Source organism: Lactuca sativa, chromosome 2 (genome assembly GCF_002870075.4).
Source record: "Lactuca sativa cultivar Salinas chromosome 2, Lsat_Salinas_v11, whole genome shotgun sequence".
Lineage (NCBI taxonomy): Eukaryota > Viridiplantae > Streptophyta > Magnoliopsida > Asterales > Asteraceae > Lactuca > Lactuca sativa.
The window spans coordinates 211,500,008-211,511,710 of NC_056624.2; the positions used below are offsets into that span (position 1 = coordinate 211,500,008).

At 32.8% G+C, this 11,703-nt stretch overlaps 1 long non-coding RNA gene across 7 annotated transcripts; it reads left to right on the forward strand.

Annotated features, from left to right (window-relative positions):
* Nucleotides 1–4,652: 4,652 nt before the first annotated feature.
* LOC111888308 (uncharacterized) lies at nucleotides 4,653–9,212 on the forward strand. 7 transcript variants are annotated; one of them, XR_002849155.2, is made up of 6 exons: nucleotides 4,653–5,516; nucleotides 5,851–7,200; nucleotides 7,268–7,410; nucleotides 7,730–7,786; nucleotides 7,925–8,086; nucleotides 9,037–9,212. It is a non-coding gene; the product is annotated as an uncharacterized LOC111888308 (long non-coding RNA). The 7 variants fall into 7 exon arrangements; XR_008230429.1 differs by having other exon boundaries at nucleotides 5,636–7,410; XR_008230427.1 differs by having other exon boundaries at nucleotides 5,851–7,410.
* The last annotated feature ends 2,491 nt before the right edge of the window (nucleotides 9,213–11,703 follow it).

An 11,703-nucleotide genomic window follows, 5' to 3' on the forward strand; every position in this document is an offset into this window, starting at 1 on the left:
TAACAATAAATATCTAATATCTAATATCATTTCAAACACTTCAAAAGTTACTGAAAATCATTTATCAAACAGGAACCATAATATCTCGAAATATCAAAATCGGTATATCGATATCAAAATATACGTCAAATGTATATCAGAGTAACATCCCAGGCTAAAACATCGTGGTGTGTGCAATACAATCATCCCGAGCTCTTCCCTCTGCTACCAGAAGTACTTCAAAACCAAAACTGAAAAATTTAAGCACAAAGCCTACTGACTCTCCCCAAACTACCACATACCATACACATAATCACATATACTAGGCCCCCGCCCGGCATCGGACAGTGTCCGATATTAGGCCCCGTGTAACACCCAAAAATTTACGCCAAATTTAAACTTTTAATACTAACAAAAAAGTCAATAGTAATTGTTTTTACAAAGCATTTCCAATTCGCTTATCATTAGAGTGTCCCAAAATAAATCATGAGGATGAGGAGCGGTACGGTCACGCCTTCGCCTTCCCTCGCTCTCCTGAAGTACCTGAAACAATAAACTGAAAACTGTAAGCCCGAGGGCTTAGTGAGCTACCCCCAAAATACCAACACCATATTGAAAAAAACCACAACCATAACGATCAATCAAACAACATACATACTGGGCCATCGGCCGGACTGGTACTATCATATACTGGCATATACACATAGCAAACATATCTATCTCATTGACCATCAATCATAAAGTTTCACTCGTAACTAGAGTATCGACCTAACAGGTCACTAACATACCAATCCTTACGGATTATAAAAGCATAACATACTATCTATCCTGATTCCGATCTAACAGATCAGAATCATATGTAGCATACTATAACAACAGATCTAACCGATCTCTAGTATAACAACCATCCTAAACAGGATGAATTCTAACAAAGCAATAACATAACACCCATCCTAAACCAGGATGAAATCTAGCATGGAAATAACAAGCAACCATCCCAAACCAGGATGTAAATCATAAAGGGTCGGCCTTGGTGCCGTAGACCCTATCGATATAGTGAGGATAACTCACCTCGCAGATGTCGATTGAAATGCAAACTCCAACTATCGGATCACTTGACATCGGCACCACCACCTATAACCATGGAACAATATACTCATAAGTTCTTACTCTTATGAGACACCCCATAACCTCTTAGTAATTCATGATCAAGGTCAGAGTCCTCAATCAAGGTCAACCGTCCATGTTGACCTCAACTCGCCGAGTCCGTGGAGCACATTCCAACTCGCCGAGTCATCGGAGTGACTCGTCGAGTCCCTTCGAATCCCGATCAATCCTTAAGGGCCACCCGTCGAGTTTCCTCCTTGCAACTCGACGGGTACACATGCATGCCTATCCAAGGGAAAAGCCATCCGACTCGCCGAGTTGTTCTTCAACTCATCGAGTTTTATGGTGATCTTCATCGGACTCGCCGAGTTGTTCATCCAACTCGCCGAGTTCAATGACTATCTTCATATGACTCGCCGAGTCATCCTTGAGACTCGCCGAGTCCATCTAGTCCTCTTTCCATACAGACTTGTTTTGAGCCATGCAGTGGCTCCAAATCACAGATCCAAGCTTCTAGAGCATACTTACCACGTAGAGTTGCAAACTTTACGTGCATGCATGGTTTTAAAGGCTCCAAATGTCTATTTTAAGTCCTTAATGGAGCTTCTAGTCCAAGAGGGACTCCAACCACAACTAATACACCAACTTTTTGACTCTAGCCCATAGCTCAACATCCCAACTTGAAAATCCATAAAAATCCCTAGAATCAACCAAAAGGGATGAAAAGGAAGTAAGAATGGTACTTTTATACCTTCAAACGATGCTAGCTGAGGCAAAACCCACTTCCCACTCCTTTCTTGCTTCAATTTCCTTTGCACTCTTAGCTTCCTTCCTTCAAGATCCTTTTTTCCAAGCTTCAAACCCACACCAAGGCACACACACACGAATTAGGGTTTCCAAGGGTTCTCAAAGACTGTAAGGAGTCCCAAAGGAGGCTGAGGCTCCTTTAAATAGGGTGCAAACCCCGGGATTTAGGGTTTCATCTGCCAGCTCCTTTAAAGGTTTTTACGTCATTAGCCATTTTTTTATAATGGTCAAGATTGTACTGATTTAAAAGTGACAATGACCTGATCGATATCGTGCACAACAAACGAGTGTATATTTAAATATTAAGAAACATGCATAGTTTTTTTATGTAAAGATTATTAAAGAAAAAATGTAATTCGGAGCAATGTCAAGTTAAGTATATGAAAAAATCAAATAAAAGTAAATTTATTATTAAGTAGGAGGTATGCCAACTCGATAGAGGGGTTTTTTTGTTTAGCAAGCAATTAACCCTTTATTACAATTAACCTTGTTTAAATAGTAGCAATCTGAAATGAATTACAATAGTGCCGTTGGGTAAACTTGGGGTCCTCGCACATGTAAATGTAACTGTATCAGGTGCAATTCCAAGGCCTCTTGGATCATCAAACACATTTTCCAGCAGTTGGGTTCTTGAAGGAGCAGGCCTTTCATCTACAAAAGCCACAAAATCTTAATCTAACTCATCTATCTTTTTCTCTATCACCTTCAAATATACTTCACTCAGCTGCCACCATCATTCAACACAAAATACATTCATTCATAACAACTGCTCAATACAACCCAAAAGGAAATGGAATGAGCAAGGTATGAGAAGTTGAAAATTGCAATTGAGAAATACCAAAAACTTCGTAACAACTTCTCATAGAATTCTACTTTAACTTTTTTTAAACTACAATATTATAATAGGAATAAAAGAAAGTATGATACTATAATAACCTATGATACTATAATAACCAAATCAATCGAAGTATGTTGCTAAGTCACAAATAAATTAATGAATTGTTGCTATTGTTTGCATTTACCCTTTGGATATCATATTAAAAGTCACTATTAGATTAATAATTTACCTTAGGGAACAAATAGAAAAAATTGAACAATTTAAAAAAAAAAATTGAAGTTCAAAATCAAAGGGAGCCCATAAAAGAACATCAAAGACAACCTTAGTGATAAAGATCAATCACAAGTTCAAAATCAAAGGGAGCCTATAAAAGGAATTGGTGTCTTTAGAAAATATTTGACAAAGAAAGTTACAATTACTTAGAACCAAGATTAATACTAAGTGTATACGTTTTTAGAAGATTAAAAATATGATTTCATCCACATAATGAAAATCTAACTGAAGCTGTTGCGACATCAAATAAACTTATCTTGGAAGGTATCGAGTAACAGTTCTTTCTGGAATTTTGTGAAAATTACATTCAATACAAACATAGGTTACTGCATATGAGATAGATAACATACTCAAATGGATAAGGAAAAGTATGGATGCAAGAGTACTTACCAGAGAAGTCGGAAGTCGCAACAGGGTAGAATAATACATTGTCCTTTGAATATAAGTAAAGTAACATAAGGCAAAAATGAAAGGAAAAAATACAGAGGTTGAAATGGCAAATGAAATTACAACCGATTCTTATTAATAAAGTGATTAATAATATTAATAAAAGAATCCATTATAGTTTTGGCAAGCAAGTTCAAGTGTATGAGTGTATACTATAGGGGCATATTCCTCAATTTTACTAATTAAAACATGCCATTTTAATAATCTTTCATTGGTTAAGGCATGAATGTTTTTATATTTAAGTTCAATAAGCACTCACTTTATCATACATTATTTTATTTCTATCATGTAGCTTGTTGAGTAGTAGCCAATTAGCTAAGAATTTGTATTTGTGAGTCCATCCCTTGCATTCGGTCATTCAGCTCAAGTTTCTTCAGGTCTAAATCAACAAAATTCAAGAAAATAGTGGTTAATTTTATGATATCATGATGAGCAGAACAAAATACTATACAATGGTACATTTAGAATGTCTAATAATAAGTTGAATGAAATGAAGGTAGTCACTCACTGAAGTGTTCAACTTGTTGTTCATTGCCCATGACATTTGGAGGTAGAAGTCATGGAAAATGTTGGCCTTACAAAACAGTTATTTACAAATAATCACAGTCCATTTATATACCGATCTAAACTACTATAGTAACCAACAAGGAAATCAAATTTCAAGCTCCCAAGTGACTGAAATTGATCGATAAATGTGGCATATTGTATGAGCCTAATAATAACCTTTAATAGAAATGTTGTTGCAAATATGCAATATATAATAAAATTAAAACCAAGTAAGAAATGTTAACACAAAATGAATGCACGACCTAAACTAATAAACAATTACCTTTTTGCTTTAATTCCAGCCGAAAAAAAAAAACTGATCTTTTCTTATCTTCATAATTTTTGTTTAGGAACAACAAATATACCCAAATTTAGAGGTAAATTATGAATACATTGTTTAAATGTCTGGATGCATAATACAACTTGATGTGAAATCACCGTCCGCCAAAAAGGGACGAAACTGCAATTTCATTTAACAACTGGACCACTTCTGACATATATATATATATATATATATATATATATATATATATATATATATATATATATATATATATATATATATATATATATATATATATATATATATATATATATATATATATATATATATATATATATATATATATATATATCATTACCTATATGTTAGAGAGTTACATTTTGGTCCACGTCGATAAGTTCCTTCGTTCCTCCAATAATAAGGCTATGGGCGGTAATTTTTAACCGGTATGCTGGTCAGCAGCTTGGTTGCTTCATACCGCCTCACCGTCATCTTTATTTTTTCATATCCTCATGATTCTGTCATTGTGGCGTCTCCTTACTTCCTTGTTGGGTTTTCTTCCTTCCCGGCGTTTTCTCCAAGGCTACTCGCCACTCTTGCTTGGTTTCAGGCGCCATCTCACAACCTGTTTATTTATCAATAGGTCTAGGTTACACCATTTTTCCTCCATATGACACCTCCCCTGTCCTCTGTTTTATTTATCTATAACCCATATCCTCTGTGGGTCTCTTCATCTTCACGCTTCCACCATGGCTCTTAATTTTTGACCTACCTTTCATGATTCTTTCTTCAAAGAGGAACCCTTTTTCTTGGTTGATTTACACCGGATATGGCGCTCTGAGAAAGCTGATGTCCCTCGCTTCCCCTTAAGTAATTGGAGGAGAGCGGCCGCCATGTTTTCTCTATAGTCTACACCGCCTCAAAATTAGACTTTCATATTAATGCTCTTACCTTCTCTCTCCATATTTACGCCGCCACCAATTCTATTTTCTTTGACACAGGAGACTTCGCTTGGGGTTTCTCTGATATGAATGCCATCTACGTAGCGTGCTATTTATTTCCCGACATCCACTTTTATTCTTCCTTTCTTATTCCTTCGCCATCCATCTCACAAACATCCTTTCCACTTTTGTATTTTCTCTGCAAATCAAGTTGTCGGTGGTGATCATCGATCCATTTCGTATGATACTATCAATTCAACCACTCCGGTATACTGTTCACAACTTTAATTGACAGGTTGGTTTGTTATTATTTTGTCTATTGTCTATTTCGTATGTTTTGAACCCTCATCCTGTTTTTTTAATCGATTTGATTTCTGAAATTCTGTTTTGCAATTTTTTGTTTTGTTTTTGAAGCCGAAAATTCATCATTAGGGGGGTCAAGGTTAATAATTGGGTGGATACTGTTGATTGCATGTGTTTTCCCGATGGGTTTAAATATTAGTTCAATTCTTTGATTGATCAGATTTTCATGGATATATTGATTTTGATCCAGCTACCAACGGATCTTAATATATTTTAGGCCAGGTGTATGCTAACTTTTTACCTCACCTGGGCTTTTTTCTAAGCAGGCGTCATCATGGTAAGGATCAAAAATTGTACCCGAGGATCTACTTGAGTTATACCAAAGGTAAATTAAGGAACCAACATTACTTAATTGCAGCCTTAATAATTAGCACTCCGATCTCTTTTGTTCTCCTCTATTTATTTATTTTGTTGGTTTTATCAATTAGGGCACCTAACCAATCATCTATCTCTCTTTCTCTGTCTATAGTTAGCACTCCAACAACTCTATTTTTTTCATCTGTTTATAGAAACTTTGTACATAGATGATTTAGGAATTTACTTGATGGTTTTATTGTCTAGATGAAACAAATTTGAAATTCCAAACATTCATCAATCTCGGGAACTGAAGTGAATAATTTCTTGAATCTTTCCTTTTCCAGTCAAGTGTTAGATCATTTGCCTGAGTGAGTCTTGATTTGCTTGACTATCGGCATACTTAGGTATTTCAGTTATTACTTATTTCCTAATATTCTTTGACTGTTGAATTCCAACACTCCATTTAAGCTCATTTGAATAGATTTTGTGGTTTAAAAAAATGTAATTTTAATACATATGAAGTGTTCGATAAAATGCTTAATGGTTTTTTTGATTAAATGCTATTTTATTATATATATTTTTAACAAGAAACCTTTCAATGTTTTTTTTTTCAATATTATAGCCTTGCCTTGCACAAAGCTGCCAAACAGGAGATATTACCTATAGAAAACCCAGACAAAGTTAGAAGAATAAGTTCTTAAAATGTTGAACATAATTACATAATAGTAACAGTAGAAATAATGATAATAATAATGGTAGCTAACACCTAAATACATTATGAGTTCAGTTTAGCGGAAACAACCATTATGTTGCTAAAGATAATGATGATTTCACTTCTTTCTTCATGAGTTTAATAAAAAAAATGCTTCTCATCAGGTAGAGTCTATTTTACCTCCTTTTTTATTATTTTCAGTCCAATCGACAATGCTTCTCATAAGGTAGTCTATTTTATCTCCTTTTTATATTTGTTATACATTAATACATGTTTAACTTTTGTAGACATTGGCTTACCATACACAGGTTTTATCTTCTTCACTACACATCATCGTGGTTACAGCCTCATATATACTCTATCCTACAATTTAACCTTATTGTAAAGCTAATGAGTTCATTTTCATGTAGGGTTTTTTTTAAATGTGCAATGCTATAGTCGGGTATAATTATCAAAATATGACATCCTAATAGAAACTTTTTGAAAGTTTCATACAGGTTCGCTTATAGGTTGCTTAGACAACGAATGAAACAAATTATAATAACCTTGGGATCTCTGAAATCATATTAGTCAAAAAAATTCAGGGAAAAAAAACATAATCTCAAAGGTGAGCGTGCGTCAACTTTTATGTTTTCATTATTTTTTCTCATAAAATGACGATTTTGCCCTTGCAGATCACAGAAGAAAATGTAAAGAAGCATATATTAGCAAGGAAAGCTCAACTTTCTAGATATCTTCTGATCTGTACGCTGCATTATTGATGGAAAATCTCTTGCATAAGCTTTAGATGATAACATTAAAGTGTTCAACTTAGTAGGTGCGTCCCTCTTATCAAACATTCAAAAATAAAAGCAAATATTAATGAGATTTTAAATTTATAGTAGTCATGACTACGGAGTTGATTTTCTTAAAGCAAATGATAGACATATAGCTAACAACCATGATTCCTGAATTAGTGGGTACAGTCTTAGTTTATGTAATTTTACAAAAATACTTTCTTTACATCAAACAGTAGGTTTTTAAATAATAATAGTAATAAAAAGAAAATAAATAAGTGAGATTATTGGAATCGAAACATGAATGAAATTTTTAGAAATCTTAAATATGGATAATATTTTTGGCCTTAATACATGTAGATACACTATTGAACCTGGAATCATAAGCTATGACACATTGTGTAACAAGACTACCAGGTGTGATGTTGTACTTTTCTTTTTATATTGTTGGTCTCGGTTTAGAAAGTTATGAAAATGGAAGATTATTTTGTGTATGTTTTGTAAATTATACCTTACCTTGTGATTTAGTTGTTTTTTTTTCTTTCTTCATTGTAGCTAAAAACTCAGAGTATAGGAATGATCAAGATTTCCCAATTGTCTGTTGAAAAATCTTGCAAGTCTTGCTAGCAACATCAATGGGAGTAACTTATCTCAAGTAATAACTGAATCTCTACATATCACAAATGCTTCTATATTCATTTCAACCCTTGAAAAATGGTAAGTAAATACACATGCACAATGCATCATCATCTCTAAAACTCAACTCAACATCTAAGAGTGACAAAATTGATTTATATAGGAGCCTCAATGGCCTTTGGAATATGAAACAATGAAAAATGAAGCTTAACAATCATCTCTTTATGTCCCTAAGAAGCACACCACTTCCCATACTTTGTCCATCATCACTGACATCAATAAGTTTTCTTCAATCTCTTGCTCAATATGATAAAGCTCTATTTATAAAATTGGCTACACAATAAGATCCATTTTGCAAAAATTATAAAGTTAAACCATAAGTAAAATAAAAATTCATTGAAACTTTCCTATTACCATCTTATATTTTTCCGGTTGTCAACAAACATGAGGATGAGGACGTTATTATAGGAAAAGGGAAAACATGCTTATGGATGTGCTAATAATCCCAATTATAGATACAAATGGAAAAAAGAACACAGTTTTGACCTAATCTGGTCAAACCGGAGAAGGAAAGAGAGAAGTGAGGAATCTGGTAGTTACGAGAGTAATCAGTATTGTTGTTAATTATAATATAAATTTAAAAATGGGATGGGAGTGGATGACAAATTAACCAAGTAAGATAAAACTGCGATCTAGAAGTTAACAGAGTGCAACAATCCGAGCTTCAAGTAAGATGAAAGTGTGATCTATAAGATGTTTTTTGGAAATTTTATCTATTTCTGCATGGATGTTGTTACCATAACCATCTGGGCAGATCAGTGGTCCTGTTCTTGCATTTCTTCTTCTTTTCATCTTTACATTCTATGATATAATGCACAAGTAAATGAAAACTCACCATCTACTACCTTATCCGGTTGCAAGCTATTTAAAAAACTGACATCTACAAAATATTCATGAGCATATTCTTTTAGTCTATATGTGGAAGTGGCACTCTGAAAAACTGCTAAACAAATTCCTTTTGTTATATTCAGATTAAATATGGAGAAATTATATGCTTCGAGAAACTCCATTAGACGCTTGCTGTACTGACATCTTCATGTTCCTTTATTTTAGGGAAATTAATTAATATAATTGTAAATGTGTAAACGTAGTTATATTATTGTTATAAATGGTGTTTTTTTTTTATATTATATTTTATATCATTTAAAACTAACTTACCTATCATTTCTTTAGGGCCGTGATTATCACGGCCCCGATAAGTTTACTAGTATATATATATATATATATATATATATATATATATATATATATATATATATATATATATATAGGATTGGGTTATTTTGTTTAAAGTAATTATTGTGTTATTGTATTCATAAATGTAGGTCAATCAAATTTACTTATTTTAAGAAAGTGATTAATATATATTATTGAATTAAATATAACTGAAAAAATTATCTTAATTAATTACAAGGGTAATTTAGTCAATTAATATAGATTTAATAAAGGAAAATTGCATTTTTAAATAGATTCTATTAATTTTAAAAATCCGATTTTACGAATTATAAATCTTTTAATTCGGACATTTTGACAAAATATGTTTATGAGTATATTCAAAAATAAAAATATTCTTGAACCATAAATAATAAAAATATTCTTGAACCTATTTCTTTATCATGAATTTAAAAACTTCTTGTAGAATAACAAATTATTGAACAATCAATTGAAGAATAAAACAACAGATACATTATTTCTTATAGAATACGGGTAACAATTGTTAATAATTACATCAAAATCTAACAACGACTAATACATTCTAAAAGAATAATGAGGTCCGTTTCAATTTTGTGGTCCGTTCTTCAAGCATCAACATTTTGTGGTCCGTTCTTCAAGCATCAACTTTTGTGATTCCAAAAGAATTGGAATTCGTCATTCCATTCCAACTTAATTGGAATTCTTAATTCCATTCCAATAGATATTAGCCAAAAAACTGCTCAGTTTGATATGTCTATTAGCCAAAAAACTGCTTTTCATTTCCTTCCCTTCCCTGTCAAACACCCAATCCAAACACCCATTGTTTTCTATCAAATGAAACAAACCTAAACACCCTAATGATTTCTATCTAACATTTAAACAAACAAACCCCTGGATTCTGAAGTGTTATATTATATGTAATACATTTCTGCCCAATTTTGGAATATATATCAAAGATTTTCAGATGTAAGAAAATACACAAAATTAAATAAATAAATAAAACATAGAGAAACCTGATCAAATATCTATCCTTTGTTGAATTCCTTCCAATGCCTCCTTCCTCTCTCTCGTTTCTGACCTGCTCACCGGAAAACATAGGAGCAACCAAAGTTGCTGCCTCCCCCAACACCACCTTGCACGGTCACCACCTTACCACCATTCCACCCTTGTCGCTTATTGTTTCGGTGACCAAGACATTACCAAAAAAGTAGTTTAAATCACGTCTCTAATCAGAGACCTGTAAACGATTCATAGATCATCTACATATATCCGAAATTATGCCCACCAAATCGAATAATCAACGTCAATGTAACCGACACACCATTCAGTTACAATATCTTATGGATGAAGAGCTACACTTTTTACAACTGCTCCTTACAGAACTCCAGTTTCATGTACCTCGGCGTGCCGTTCCCTTGCTTGAGCAGTGAAAATTACTCTGTATTTGCTACGTGGATCAATTCTCTTTCTATGCCTTCGATTTGTAAGGTTATGAAGACGATAATGGTGCCGATCAGGTCAAACAGTGACATAAGGGAGGGATTGGAGTTAGTGTGGTTCACTTCGTCCTACAGATCTTGTGAATGGAAAGGCGACGTCTGTGGTTTTAAAAAGGGATGGAAAAAACCTAGGTAGCTAAGTCAATGGTTACCATAATTATAGGTTATTATTTGTGGAAACTAATTATCAAATTACCTATTTACCCATATTTATTTATTTATTTATTTTTATTTTAAATTTTGATTGGATCACATTTATGGATACAATAACACAATAATTAGTTAAAACATTTGAACCTAGCTCTCTCTCTCTCTCTCTCTTTCTCTCTCTCTCTCTCTCTCTCTCTCTCTCTATATATATATATATATATATATATATATATATATATATATATATATATATATATATATATATATATATATATATATATATATATATATATATATATATATATATTAGCTCCTTTGAAGGGGCCCATGAGAAGTCTCATTCTACATTCAATTTTAAGAATTCAGAAAATTAAGAAGGCGATTGATGAAGAAAATCTATATATGAATTTGCTATATAGACCACATGACGAAAGAAGCAGTAGTTGGAATATCAAAAGACCAAAATCCAAACTCCACACATGAAGTAAAGAACCAAAACCCACAAAATAAGGTCAATAACTCTTGAAAAAAAATGGCATTTCATAGTAATTTCATCTAGCTGCCCTAGACACTTGTAATCTACCCAAAGATTATGTAAAGAAACAAAACCCACAACCTAAAATGAACAACTCTTAACCAAAAAATTATCATTTCATAATAATTTCACGATGATTATTTGTAAATGAGAACGCATATAAAAAAAATAGTCACCATCTTTTTGTATTCTATAGTAATTTCTATTTTGTTTAAATGGATGAGACATATTGTATATTTGTGTTGGAGTATATATTAAAT